The 15,039-nt window shown below is 36.6% G+C and overlaps 1 protein-coding gene across 1 annotated transcript in view; it reads left to right on the plus strand.

Annotated features, from left to right (window-relative positions):
- IL1RAPL2 (interleukin 1 receptor accessory protein like 2) overlaps positions 1-15,039 on the plus strand; it is a 549,721-nt gene that overhangs the window by 233,745 nt on the left and 300,937 nt on the right.

Below are 15,039 nucleotides of genomic sequence, written 5' to 3' on the forward strand. Positions count from 1 at the left end.
GTCCCAGCTTACACTTCCCCCTCCCCATGTCCTCAAGTCCATTTTCTAGTAGGTCTGCATCTTTATTCCCATCTTGCCCCTAGGTTCTTCATGACCTTTCTTTTTTTTTTTTTTTTTTAGATTCCATATATATGTGTTAGAATATGGTATTTGTTTTTCTCTTTCTGACTTACTTCACTCTATATGACAGACTCTAGGTCCATCCACCTCACTACAAATAACTCAATTTCATTTCTTTTTATGGCTGAGTAATAGTCCATTGTATATATGTGCCACATCTTCTTTATCCATTCATCTGTCGATGGGCACTTAGGTTGCTTCCATGTCCTGGCTATTGTAAATAGAGCTGCAGTGAACATCGTGGTACATGACTCTTTTAAAAAAAGTATTCTTAATTCAAGTACTTCGGTTCCTTCATTCTTGAAATTTTACCACCTCTAGCATGTGGCTTCCAAGGTCTCCATTTTCATCTGTATCAAGCTGATGAAAAAGAAAATGGCATGAAAAAACTCATGTGTGAAATTTTTATGAGCCAGGTCTGGAATTGATATATGTCACTTCCATTCACATTGTATTGGCTAGAACTCAGACTCATAGTCACACCTAACTGCAGTGGAGGCTGGCACATATAGTCTAGGTATCTGCTCAGAAAGAAAAGAAAACAGATTTTGCAGAACAGCTAGCAGTCTCTGTCACAGGAATGTTTGGGGATAGGGCTAGCTGCATGGGCAGGTAGCTACACAGGACCTGTGTAGTCATACAGGGTCCCATGCTTAGAAGGGCCCCACACTTGGTTTAATGATCTAGTGTTACTGTCTTAAAATTCTTAACTTTTGCACTGGCCTCCACAAAATACTTAGCTTGTCCAATTTGGAGAAGAATGGCTCAGAGCATGAGACAGAGCCAGAGAAATGTGGCACAGTGGGGAACATTGGGCATGCAGCAGGCACTATACTTCAGAAGTGTTGATTAGTGAATCAATGTTGTTGACCACCAGAGAGCCCTCTCTCAGGGTGCTGTCCAGTTCTGCATTTTTTATCAGTGACTTAGATGACATATAAATTATACTTATCACATTTGCAGATGAGAGGAAGTTGGGAGGGACAGTTAATTCTTTGGAGAACATAATTCTTATTCAAAAAGATCTCAGTAGTTTGGAATGATGGGTTGAAACTAACCAGATGACATTTAATCAAAAAAATGTAAAGTTTTTCATTCAGGTCCAAAAATCCAACTGCAAAAGTACAGTCTCGGGTTTTTATTTGGCTAAGAACACAAGCAGTATGACTAGGTTGCCAAAAATGCTAATTTAGTCTTAGTCTGCATCGCAGGAAGGCAGGGTCCAGAACAATAGAAGTATTGGTTCCATTGCACTTTAGATGACATCTGAAATCATGTGTTCAGTTTATTTTGCCTTATTTAAGAGACCTATTGACAGACTACATTTTGCCCAAAAAAGGATGTCTAGGATGGTAAAGGGTTTCGGAATACATGTCACCTAAAACACAATGGACAATTGAAGGAACTGAGAGTGTTTAGCCTGGAAAGGGTAAGATTTTCAGAAAGGTAGGGAGGTGAAAGAAATCAAGAGATCTGTCTGCAAATATTTTAGGCATTGGTATATAAAAGGTGTGTTGGTTTATTCTGTGTTATTCCAAAGAGCAGAAATAGGACCAGCAGATAAAACATACAAAGAGACAAATTTTAGATGAATGTAAAGAATAAATTTTTAATAGAGTTATTTAAAATTGAAATGATCAACCTTGTGAGGTAGTGAGCCTATTGCAGAAAAGTTATCAAGCCAAGACTAAATGTTGGGGACTCTTTAGAAGGAATTTATGTGTTAGGAGGACTAGTATATTTCTAATTATGATTTTGTAGGACTAAATGCTTGTCGAAGTGACAAATTGATTGGGATTGTATTAAGCTTGTACTTAGCAAGAACTCTGCAGCCAGACTGCCTAAATTCAAACCTCAGTTCTGTTTCTTACTAGATATGTTACCTCGGGCAGGTCACCTAATTTTTTGATGCCTCAGTATTTTATCTATAAAATAGAGATAATAACAGTATGTACCTCAATCATAGAGTTATTGTAAGCTTTAAATGAATTAATATCTAAGTCCTTAGAATAGTACCTGACTTATAGTAAGTGCCATATGAGTGTTATATATTATTTTCCAGAAATATAGTTGATGATTCTTCTCCCTTTTCTTTAGTAAATGTAGCCGTTCATTGCAGTTAGATAAATTTATACTAGACATAAAGTAGAATGGTATGGTGACAAAATCTTTTAAAACACTGAACAAGCAACCAAACTGGTCCTGTAGATTTCCTCCTTGGATACTTCTAGGAATGGCAGAAGACAGCTATATCTCTGGGATACATTGTTGGAAGTTGTTACTTTAGGAGGACATTTCCCACTTTATAGCTTATATTTTTAGAGTTCTTTTTTAAAACTGCATAGGGCTTTTATATTTTTTATTTCATTTGGTCCTTATATTAACCGTACAAACTATACAGGGTGATTATCATCCCCATTTTGAAGATGGGGAAACTAAGCAACTGAAAAGTTTTCTGAATTGTCCAAGATCACACAGTATATTATTAGCAGTCTGGATTAGAACTCAGTTCTCTGAAATTTCAGGCCAGGGCTTAAACAATATACCTCATGGAGAGTGAGCTGCTTTTAGTCTATCCATTCTGTGGAAGACATTTCATTAAGCTGATGAAGTGGCTTATATTATTGTGCCAATAATTTGCCTACCTGTTTTGCAGCAAAATGGACATCAGCCTGAAACTCCAACTAACCAGCTCAATTTCCTTTTCATTTTGCAGCGGTAGGAGGAGTCAGTAAAATCACTGACTTAGGTTCAGTGTATTATCCACATAGATATTATTGAAACACACCTGCCAGCTCATCTATTTCCTACACAATATTATAGATATTTTTTAAGCTTGTAAAGAAAAATCCAATCCCCTTACCAAGGCAGAAGCTGGCCATGTGAGTTTTAGATCTGGATCTCTATACACAAGTACTGTGACTGCTCAAGGTACTGGAAAATGGGATTGTTAAAATGAGTGCAAATTGCTTTGGTGATCCGGTTGCTCTGTCTCTACCCTACTCCCACTTCTTCTCTTCAGTACCCTACCCTTGTCCTTTCAACCTTTCTCTCATTGCCATACCTATTCTCAGTCATACATTACATTGGGTTCTCTCCCTAGAAGTAGATACAGCTCAGTGTTTTCTTTAATTGGCAAATTAATAATAATTGCTACCATTGATTGAGAACTAACTATGAGCCAGTTCTCTACTTTGCACTTCAGAAGCATCATTTCATTTAATCCTCATAACAGTCCTAAAGAGTGGGTACAATTACCATCCACAGTTATGCATTAAGGAAATGGAATCCTGGAGGAATTAAGAAACATGATCAAGGTCACACAGTAGGTGGCAGATCCAGATTCAAACTCAGGTATTCTTAACCCAGAGTCTGTGCTTTCAACAGCAATATTATAGGGTTTATGACCTAGATAGTGGGTGGCAGTTGTTTCTGAAAGTTGGAAGAGGCTTTCCTTTTAAAATCATAACATATAAGCAGCCATCTGCTCTGAATTAGAGTGAGATCAGCCCAGTGCTGATGAACATCACAGACATTTCCAAGGTCTGGATACACATAAGACAGGCAAGGATGAGGAGCTTTTGCTGTCCCAGGAACTAAAATTCTCTCTTCAAGAAATGGACAGCGCTTTTTTCTTCTTTAAGGATCTCTGAGACTAAATGGCTATATGCTAGTGAGCTCCAGCTGTCAGGCTCAGGCTGAAGCATTCAGACAAAGATCCTGAAGACCTGGGTTTTGGTTAGACATGTCAGTAACTTAGCAGGCTAAAAGCAGAGCAGTAGATACTGAGTCACCTAGTACAGCAAGATCGGTCTGCAGTGTTGTAACGGGTTGATAACCCCAGGTAAACACCCCTACAGAAGAAAGTTCCTTGAAAAGCCTTTTGTTCTCTCACAAATGACCTGACCACTTCTTGACTAAAGACACTATTAGAGAAAGTGTGTGTTTGCTGTAGAAATATCCAGTGACACCAGATCAATACGGCATAAGGCCAGAGCAGCCTTGAGCACCTGGGTTTCATTTGTACTGGAATGTTCCACAGCGAAGCATTACTCCAGATCAGTGGATGATGGGGTGGGGAGGGGGTACATGCAGACCCTCAGGTGGATTAAACCACACTTGGAAGCTGCTTCATTTCAACCAGTATGAAGAAGACTGTAATGTGGAGTGCCAGGGAGTGACTATCCTGTCATAGCATTAGCCTGCCTTATGGTAATGAAAGGCTTCTTATTCAGAGATGCAGATTCTCCTTCTGAGCATTGAGTCCAATCTCTTGACAAAATTATATCAGGAGATGAATGATAATGACAGCTGAGGAAGTGCTTATCCTATCAGAAAATATGGGTCTATCGTTAAAGTTCTAGAGTTAGAGGGGAAGTTTATGAGGTTGATTAAAAATATCAAGGCATTCAGTTTTGGGAGACTTGGATCCTACTTTGAAAAATTTCTGAGATTTCATATCTCAGTTTCTGGAGACAGCAATCCTTGCCCTACTAGCCTCTCAGTTGGATTTAATGAGATAATAATTGAAAAGGGAAAGTGCTTTGTAAATTCGGTTTTTTCTTCTCTTGTCTTCAATTCTTCTGCATTCAATAATTGTGTCTTGAAATCACCCAGCTTATATTTTCTCCTTGGAACTGAGAACAATCATAATTGGCTTCATTTGAAAATCAATTTCAACATCATACGTCAACTCATATTTGATTAATTAAATTAGTGCTCATCAGTGTTTACGAAGACAGGGAACAAGCTTGGAAAACTCCCAGAGTGCTGCCATCATGTGGGAAATCAAACAAGATTTCGAAGGGCCAGGTTCTGACTTCAGTGATGAAAATGGAAAGCAAAATGATTTTATTTTCAGATATATTTGTAGTAGGATCGAGTTGATTTGAAATACTATGACATATTCATCCTAGAGAGTTTTAGGGGGAAAGATCCCAGCTTTAATGTCAGATAGTTGTAGATTTGGGTAACATTTCTGCCACTTTTGCTAGCTGGTTATGTTACCCAACCTCTCTGAACCTTAATTTCCTCAACAATAAAACAGGAATTATAGTAGTACTCACCTCATAGGAATGTTGTGAGGATTAAATGAAACTAGGAGACTACAGAATAGGAGTCAGGGAATTGGATTTTAAATCCTGGTTCTGTCCCTTAGTAGCAGGGTATCCTTAGGTGAGTAAATTAAGTTTTCTGAACCTCAGTTTCCTCATCTGCAAAGTCAAAATAATACCCTGCAATTTATAGTGTTTTTGATGACCATGCATTTGACTTGCTTTCATGCAAACAAATGGGTTAATCATGATCATGAAAAATTTTCTGGAAATGCAAAGCTAACATGAAGGGATAATGCCCTGTGATTGATACCAGCTGTTTTTTTTCAACTTCAGACCCCAAAGTCAGTCTTTATGTTAGAAAAGTTCTCCCCTTAGGAGGACAATTTATTCCTGAGTTCTAAATATCACATCATGTTTAATGTCCACGAAAAGATTATTCTGTGAATTAGAAAATTATTCTTGGCATGAAATTTTGATTCTAAAGCAATTCCTTATTTAATGTCTACAGTTGTAGTCTTCATTAGGGACTATAAGCACATCCAAATGGTTAAAATTGCTTAAGTGATATTCTGCTTTTTCTTATTCTTTTGCATTACAAAACATTATATTGATAGGCTATGGATGCCTAATCAGTTCAGTACTTGTAAATAAATAAATCATTAAGCTGAAAACAGAAGTATCAATACCAGCCCAATCTATTCAAATAATTAATTGTCTGGATGGACTTCTGTTTGAAAACAAAGACTGTGTCCCTGTTCACAAACTGATTTGGCTGAAATGAGACCACTAAATAAAAGTTTATTTCATTAAAATACGGTGCATGCAATAATGTATGTTGTTGTTCCATATGACAGCCAAGACGTCATATCCTTCTATAAATTCCATTTGTATTTTATTTGATTACCTGTTGTGGCATTTTAGTAGGCAGAATAATGGCCCCCCAAAGATGTCCACATCTTAATCTCTTAGGAATCTGTTAGGTTATATAGCAAGGGCAAATTAACGTTGCAAATGGATTTACGATTGCTAATCATGTGACTATAAAATGGGGAAATTAATCTTAATTATCAAAATGAGCCCAATATAATCACAAGCGTTGTTAAAAGTAGAAGAGGGAGGCAGAAGAGAAGGTTGGTATGATGTAATGTGGGAAGGACTCAACCTATTGATACAATTGCTGGCTTTGTAGATGGAAGAAGACCAAGCACCAAGGAATGTGGGCAGCCTCTATAAGCTGGAAAAGGAAAGGAAATAAATTGTCCCCTAAGGCCTCAGAAAAGGACACAGCTTTGCCAGCACCTTGATTTTAGTCCAGTAAGAGCCACGTCAGAATTCTGACGTCTTAAACTATAAGATAATAATAAATGTGTTGTTTTAAACCACTAAGTTTGTGGTAACTTGTTATAATAGCAAGAAAAACTAAAATAGACAATTTCCTCTTTTTGTCAGCCATTTGTACATGCCTATCTCTCATACTAGATTAACCCTTTTTATATGACTCCACATATTGTTCAAATTTGTGCTTTACATCCCCAACTCCAGCACAGACACATACACTATTTAGTACAGTAACTTTCTATAATAGAACTATAAACATTTGTTAACTGATTGAAAGAATGAATGACACCAAATAATCCAAATTGAATTTTCATCCCACTCTTTGACTCGTAGAATTGTATAGATACAGTAAAAGGTATTCAGTCAATTCATCCCCAAATTCCACTAATTATATAAGTATTTTCTGAGATGCTTATATGGAAACAAGATATGCTTTGAATAAAAGAAACAGAGTCTTAAATCAAAAAACAAGGAAAAGGGGTAACAGTATAGAGTAGTGTCTATGAGCTCAAACTCAAGAGCCAAATAGACTTAGGTTGATTCCTGGACCCATAATGTATTTATCAGCAATGTGACTTTAGGCAAGTCACTTAATCTCACTGAGCCTCAATTGTCTCATCTGTCAAATGTTGATAATGTTAGGACCTACCTCATGTATTGTCGTGAGGATTTAATGATGGAATGAATGTAAAAGAGCTTGGCATGGAATGCATGCTTAGTCAATGTTAGCCATGGTTCAGCGGCAAGGATATTGATCTTTAATTCAGGATACATGGGTTTTAGTCTTCTGTTTTATCACTAATTTGCGATATGATGTTCAGAAAATCCTTTCATTTTCTAGCTTTCAGTTTCTTCATCTTTCAAAATAGCCAGATGAATTAGACAAATATGAGCCTGTCTAGCTCTAAAATTATCCATCCCAGAGTATCTTATTATATTCTTAAGCATAACTATCGGGGCCAAAGTTCTAGAATCTGACAGATCAGTAACAACAGAAGCCAATGAGGATCTTGATGCAAGTTGAAAATTGATCTATCTTATAAAGATACACAATGGAATACTATTTAGCTGTGAGAAAGAAGGAAATCTTGCCATTTGTGCCACCATAGATGGACCTGGAGGGCACTGTGCTAAGTGAAATAATTCAGACAAGAAAAATACTGCATGACATCACTTATACATGGAATCTAAAAAAGCTGAACTCATAGAAACAGAGACTGGTATGGTGGTTACCAGGGGCTGGAAGGTGGGAAAAATAAGGCAATGTTGGTCAAAGAGTACAAACTTCTTGTTAGAAGATGAATAAGTTCTAGGGATCTAATACACAGCATGGTGATTATAATGAACATTACTGTTGTATATACTTGAAAGCTGCTAAGAGAGTAGACCTTAAATGTTCTCACCACAAAAAAGAAATTATAATTATGTGACCTGATGGAGGTATTAGTTAGCTATATGGCGGTAATTGTATTGCAATATATGTGTGTCAAATCAACAGATTGTATACCGTAAACTTACACAATGTTATATGTCAATTATATTTCAATAAACCTGAAAAAAATTAAAACTGATCTATCTTCTATGTGTAACCTCTCATTGTTTTAGTGTTAACTATATCCCAAGTTCTGTGTGGAACTCAGAAGTACACTATCTCAGGTAACTTATTTGATAGTAACCACATTTAGAATGTGTTAGACATCAACATTTAAGTGCCCAGAGAGTACCGTTTTATAGAGAGAAGGCAAAAATCTTTCTTGAGGGGGAAAAGGCAAAAGTGAAGAAAAAGCATGTTCTGTGAAGAGAGAAAAAAAAAAAAAAAACTACCATCACAACCTCTGTTTAAGTTTCCATTTCCCCCAAGGTTGTTTTCTTTTCAAGTTTGAAGAAGTTGTTTTATGTCTGGGCGGATTTGTGCTGAATAAACATTGTTCTCTCCAGAGAACGGCCCTGTGTCAAATGGCATCAAGAAGAAATTGCCCTGCCTTTATGCTCAAGCTTTCCCAAAGCTCATGCATTGCTCAAAACTCAAATATTAGTGGAAATAAATATGGAATCTAGAGGAAAGGGCACCTCAGGGCAACTTCACAGCACCCCTGACCATTCAGGACCCTCAAGGCACATCCATTGAATTGCAAGGCAGCACAGAGTCTTTGAGCCAGATGCCCAGAGCAGTTGCTAGCAAGATCCTGAGCTGTGCAGGGGCAATGGCCTGGTAGGTTGCCCAGCACTTCCCTGGCAGCTTAGCATCTGCCTGTTAAAGGATCACCTATTGATTCAAAGAAAATACCTGACTTTATGTTTTAAATAAAGACAAATACTTGGAATGGCTTTAAATTATGGTAGGAGTATTTTAATTCAAATAGAATGTATTTGTATTAAAAAGCAATTTAATCCTATGAATATTACCTCCTGTCTGTTTGACTCCATGTTTCTCAATAATTTTATCTTTCAAATACACGCATGAGGAACATGAGCCAACACCATCAATAGGAGTGACTTACTAAAGGAAATTATTCTTAGTCAGTAGTAGGGAGGTGTGGGAGACACGTATCTAAATATCCAAAGGTTTAGCCACCAGTGGTTTAAAACAAATCTCCAAATGACTCTTGGAATCACTGGCTTGATTTTATTTTCCGACCCCATCTCAGCCTTTCTACGATAGTTGGAACACCTAGAGAATCCATATTCTTTTTGGATGGAATTAATAGACAAATAATATATGTCAGTCTGCCTCCTCCTGTTTTATTTATTTATTTATTTGAATTTTATTTTATTGTTTTTTTTTTTTATACAGCAGGTTCTTATTAGTTGGGATTGGGATTGACATATACACAATAATATGTATAAAATGGATAACTAATAAGAACCCCTCCTGTTTTAAATGCGGTAGATATATTAGAATTTTGGTGGAGAAAATATTTATAAAAAATTAATTGCTATAGTGCTTAGTTGATGGAGGTAGTAACAGGCTGAAGTGAAAACAAGACTTGACTTTTAATGAACATTGATGTATTTTTAAATTTAAACTATGCTGGGCTCTCTTTCCTAAGATATGTTAAGAAGTGGAGAAATCACTCATAATAATGCTGGTTGGAATCTTGAGGAAAATAACTGTATCTGTCTTCATTAACTTCTGCTGAAGCCCACCCTGTCTGTTGACCAACACCAATGTGAAGACAGGAGTAAAGAGAAGGGTCCTGGGGCCAATTATATGCCTGCTGTTTAACCCCCTACTAAGGAATAAAGCCTGCCCTTCCACATTTCCAGACAATCCTTCAAAAGCAACTAGCCTTAGGAGAGGAGATTCAGATACCTTAAGTTCATTCTAAGGTTTAAATTGCAGATATTTCTTTGCAGTGAGTTTTGATTAGAGAGACACAACACTGGGTGTCTAAAAGCAGGCTGGAGACGAAACTCCTCTGAAGTAAGGTACACAAAACGAGGAAGCTTAGGGCAAAGGAGACACATTATATCTAAGACTGATCCTGTTTGGGTTTATAAGTTTGGAGGATTAAAGATAATATTAAATAATCATATTTATTGTATATTTTTTCCTGAATGATCACCTAAATTAGGGGATTCTCAGCTTAGTAATCCTAGAAATGAAATATTCACAGTATATGGGACTTTATATTCACTAAGTAGCCAGTAACATATGTGCCTCATAATTCAGAATTAGGAAGTCTCTAATGTTAATTCAGAAAGAGATATTCCTTTCCAAGAAATAATAATGCTTATGATGTTTCCAGAACTCAGCAATTTCTGGATTCATTCTGTGTTCAATTTATGAAATCTTGAAACTAGTCGACTACTTTGGCCAGACTTGGATAATCTCCCTTCATGATTACAGGAAACCTTTAAGGATATTAACAAGATCCCTGACTCTCCCTAGATCTAATTTGCTTAGTAAGGACCTCCATTTCCTTTTCCCATGTGAAGACTATTCCCAAGTCTTCTTTCTGAAGATCTTTGGTTCCCTCAGAACATCAGAGAACCTAAGTTTCCTGCAGGACAGTGGTTCTCAACCTGGGGTGATTTTGCTCCCCAGGGGCATTTGCCAATATCTGGAGATATTTTTGGGTTTTACAACTGGGGGAAGGTGCTACTAGCATTTAGTGGGTAGAGGCCAGGGATGCTGTTAAACATCCTGCAATGCACAAGACAGCCACCTACAAGAGAGAATTATCTGGCACTGAAAATTAATATTGCTGAGGTTGTGAAATCCTGCTTTAGGGAGATTCTTGTTTTCCTTGGTGTGTGCATGCAGTCTTGGCTAGGGCTGGAGTTAAAAATTTATCCATTCAGCCTCTCTTTCCTGGAATTTTGAATCTTGATCAAAGTGACACAAGGACAGAAAACAAGATACAACACAATAAGACAAAACAAATTAAACACACATACACACACACACACACACACACAAACCAGTTGGAGTGAATTCAGTCCTATGATGGGATCAAGATGAAATTGTTGTGCAGTCCCTTTTGCCTGTACATCTAGACCTAGCCTGGTTTCTTTCCTGTATCTAAACTTAGTTCCCCAGACATCCTGTCCATCCTTGAGACATCCTTCTGATAAATTCCCTTTTTGCTTAAATTAGCAAGACTGTCTTTCTGTTCCTTGTAACCTAAGAACCCTATTGGAAGCACCCATTTTTAGAGAAACAATACAATGGGAAAATAATTTGAAAATTGTGTTTATTTGTTCCACAGTGTCAGACACTACCTTGATTATTGGGTTATGTGAGACATGATTCTTGTCATCTAGGAACTTCAAAATCTAGTTAGGGAGACTAGATATACCCATATAAGGTGAAGTTTAATTTGTTTTCAAAGCAATGTATGCTGTGAACCAACTGAGTGGTTCAAAGTAATAGTAAATGCTTTAGGATTTCAGAGAGAGGAAAGGTTTGTTTGGGCTTTTATTAGGGAAGGTTTTCTGGAGGACGTTGGACTTACTTAAACTGACTTTTGGAAGATAGATAGGACTTGGGATAGCAAAAAGGAAGGGGAAGGTCTTAGACACTGTGGGCATGGTGAGATCAGACATTACTCATTTCAGATTCCTCTTTTACAAGCTCCTTGACTTTGGGAAAGTTATTTGTAAAATGTAATATAAAGTGCCTTAGAACAGGGCCTAGCACACAGCAGATACTAAATAAATTATAACTAAGGCAACTATTATTATTTGTCTCTAAGCTTAGGGAAAGTGTTTAAGCCAAGATGCAGAGTTGGAAATTAATGCAATGTCTAAATAAGGAAAGTAACTTGGCCAAACAAAGCACAGATAAAGTAGAAGAGTGGGTAAGAAGACAGGAAGGCTTTTTTTTAAGGCTATATCATGACTGCCTTTATGTTTACACCTGACAGGTTCAGATTTTATCCTCTTGTAAATGTAGGGGACATTGGGAGATTTTGTATGGTTAAATGTTGTGGTGAAAATAATGATTTTGGAATGTGATTTCAGTGTTGATCCGTTGAATGGATTTGGAGAGATCCATTTCATTGACCTTAACATACACATTTCATAATGTCTTCATTCCTAGAAATTAAATAGCTACTTTGTGATTCTACTGGGTTCATACACTTAGTGTCCTTTGCATCAAGCTGTCCTTCTATTCCCTTCCACTTGGCTTGCTAGCAAGTCTAATTAAAGAGACAAATCAACAAAAGAGGACAATGACACTTGTAATAATTGTATGTAACACTTAGGCAATATAGTCACATAAATTGATTTATTCAAACAGTTAATTCTACTGATTTCTTATACTAACTTCATAGAAATTTACCAATCATTTCAGTCAAATCAATTGATCTGGTTGTATAGGTAGACACACCTTTGCCTGCAATAGGAAAGAAAGAGCTAATTTGGACATTCTTCTCAGGAAAGTTAGTGTTGAACATATAAAACCTAGTTTTAGGAAGAAGCAGGCAGTAACAGTCATAGCTTCACTAGCACATTAAGACTAATACCATGGTATACTCAGTAGAGCAATTATAGTTAAGGATAATTAAACATAAGCAGCTACAGAGGGAAATGCAGGGAGGAATTGTGGACTGAAATGTTAGTACCAAACTGCATCCTTTGCTCTCATTCTTTCAATCAAAGCATGAAGCTTGAGCAGAAAATTGAAAGACTAGCTCAGACCCCAGTTAATCCCTCTAGGGGTCCAGGATAAGTTTTCTAATAAAATTGTAAATCTCCACTGTGTTGTTCATGGGGTCTAGTATTGACAGTTCTCCCCTTCATTTCCCAAACAGTAACTGTGATTTTCAGATGAGATTTTTTTAAAAAGAAGAAAAATGAAATGAGCTTGCCTACTCATGGCAGCATGTGCTCTAGCTAATCTGCAAATGCTATAATTATGCTGGGCGCTGATAGATTTGTCTCTGGGCTGGTGGTCAGGATCCAGATGAACTGCTGCAGCTCCTGCTTTATCATCACAAATGTTTTGCACTTCTTGGCAATTCCCAGGCCTAGACATGATATTGGAATTTAATGAGGTTCCACGCCCATACATCCCACTGGGATGCATTAGGATAAGTGTAAGTTCATCTCCTTTCATTCATGAGTTTAGGGGAAAAAAATGTATGTGCATGGAATGTTCTACAGAAACCGTGTTTCAGCTGGCTGTTTGCCACAAAGCCGCTCCCACTGGCCTGGGAACCTAAGCTTAATTAGTTTGTAGTCAAAGAGGCTAAAACCATTGATTCAGTACTGAGCATTTTTACCTCTTTCCTGCCTACAACTTATATCTATCTTCCTATCCATTCTGCATATAGGGGCTTTTGGTCGCAAGGGGGCACCAAATGAGACAATGCAAGCTTCATTTAGCTTCATCTCTAAGGTGGCCATAATTGTAACTATCTTCCTTACCTTCCAAGGTCATTGTGTAGATCACATGAACTAATGTATCTGAAAGCACCTTAAAAATTATGAACCACCTGTAAACATAAGGCACTTAAAATTATCATTAATATTATTAAGTTTTAGTAATTGACATTTAACAATAATAAAATCAGAGTAAATATATCCATAGTCCATGGCAGGAGGTAAGGATGGGGGGCAACAATGACTCCAAATTCATATCCTGATGAAAGTAAGACAAGATATTCATCTTTGAGCATTAAATGCATTACCTACAGTTACTTCCCACCTACCAATTAATACATTTACAGGCAAGACATATTTGAAAATAATACTAAGAACAGTTTCCAGCAATCTAAGTGTCTATAATCTGGATGTGTAAGGCAAATTGACAATAATTATGCCAAGTAACCAAAATGATTCTTTTATAAATAAAATGTAGGTGGCTGGACTTTTAAAATTTTTATTCATGTTTTGAATACACAGTATATGCATGTTGTTCAAAATGTACAACAGGTATACAGTGAAAATTAAATCTTCCTCTGCTGGCCAGTACCGCCCTAACCCAACCTCACCTACCACTATTCTCCAGTCACCTAGTTCCTCTCCTCAAAGGAAATCACTGTTATGAGTTTCACATGTATCCATTCAGAAATATTCCACACTTGTACAAATATATATACATGCACAGCACATGTGCATGCACACACACACACATATATATTTTTTACACAAAGGATAGTATACTGTGCACACTGTTTGGAACCTTGCTTTTTCATTGAATAGTATATCTTGGAGATATTTCATAATAGATGTACAGATTTACCTGATTCTTTTAAGTAGATGTATCATAATCTATCATTATATGGAAGTAACATAATATTATTTAACCAGCCTCCTACTGATGGATATTTTGGTAGTTCTCAATATTTTGCTATTACAAATGATAGCAAACAACAAAACTGAACATCTGTTGTGACTGGATTTTGAATACAAATATTTAAATTTTGTTTAAAAGCATATCCTTTATATTTCAAATAATATTTAAATATTGATATAAGGTTATTAAGAGTAACTGAGATATTGAAGAAATGAAGACTATAGATATTATATTTGTGTGTTTGCCTGTATTATGCCAAAATTAGCTTAGTTAGAAAAATATATCATTCAATTCCATAAGGACAAGATGCGTTACAGGCCATCAATAAAGATTTGTTGGAAAAATGAGAACAAGTCACTAAAATTTTTCCTTAACAGTTTGGATATCAGGAAGATAAAGCTAATGTTATGTAAAGCTCTGTCCTGTTGCATTTGTTTGTTATCAACAATTATTTTGGGAATATCACCAAATTTGTATATTTCCCTAACCTTCCCTATCATGTGATCAACTTTTGTTTCTCTCTTTCTCTTCTAAATATCTTTGCAAATATGAGATGAACTTCTCTCAGATCGGCACAGAATTCCTAAACCAGTCAATTAACAATGGGTTAATGATTATCTCTTTCGTGCCCAGCTCTATTCTATGTCTCTTGTGAATTACAAAGACTTATAAAACATTTCCCCTTGATAGGTAAGAGTCTAGTTGGATAGTTGAAGTAGGGCATAAATACAGGAACAAGTAAAAGGAACTCAGGGTATAAATAATAGCTTCATATAA

This window comes from Balaenoptera acutorostrata, chromosome X, assembly GCF_949987535.1.
Source record: "Balaenoptera acutorostrata chromosome X, mBalAcu1.1, whole genome shotgun sequence".
NCBI lineage: Eukaryota > Metazoa > Chordata > Mammalia > Artiodactyla > Balaenopteridae > Balaenoptera > Balaenoptera acutorostrata.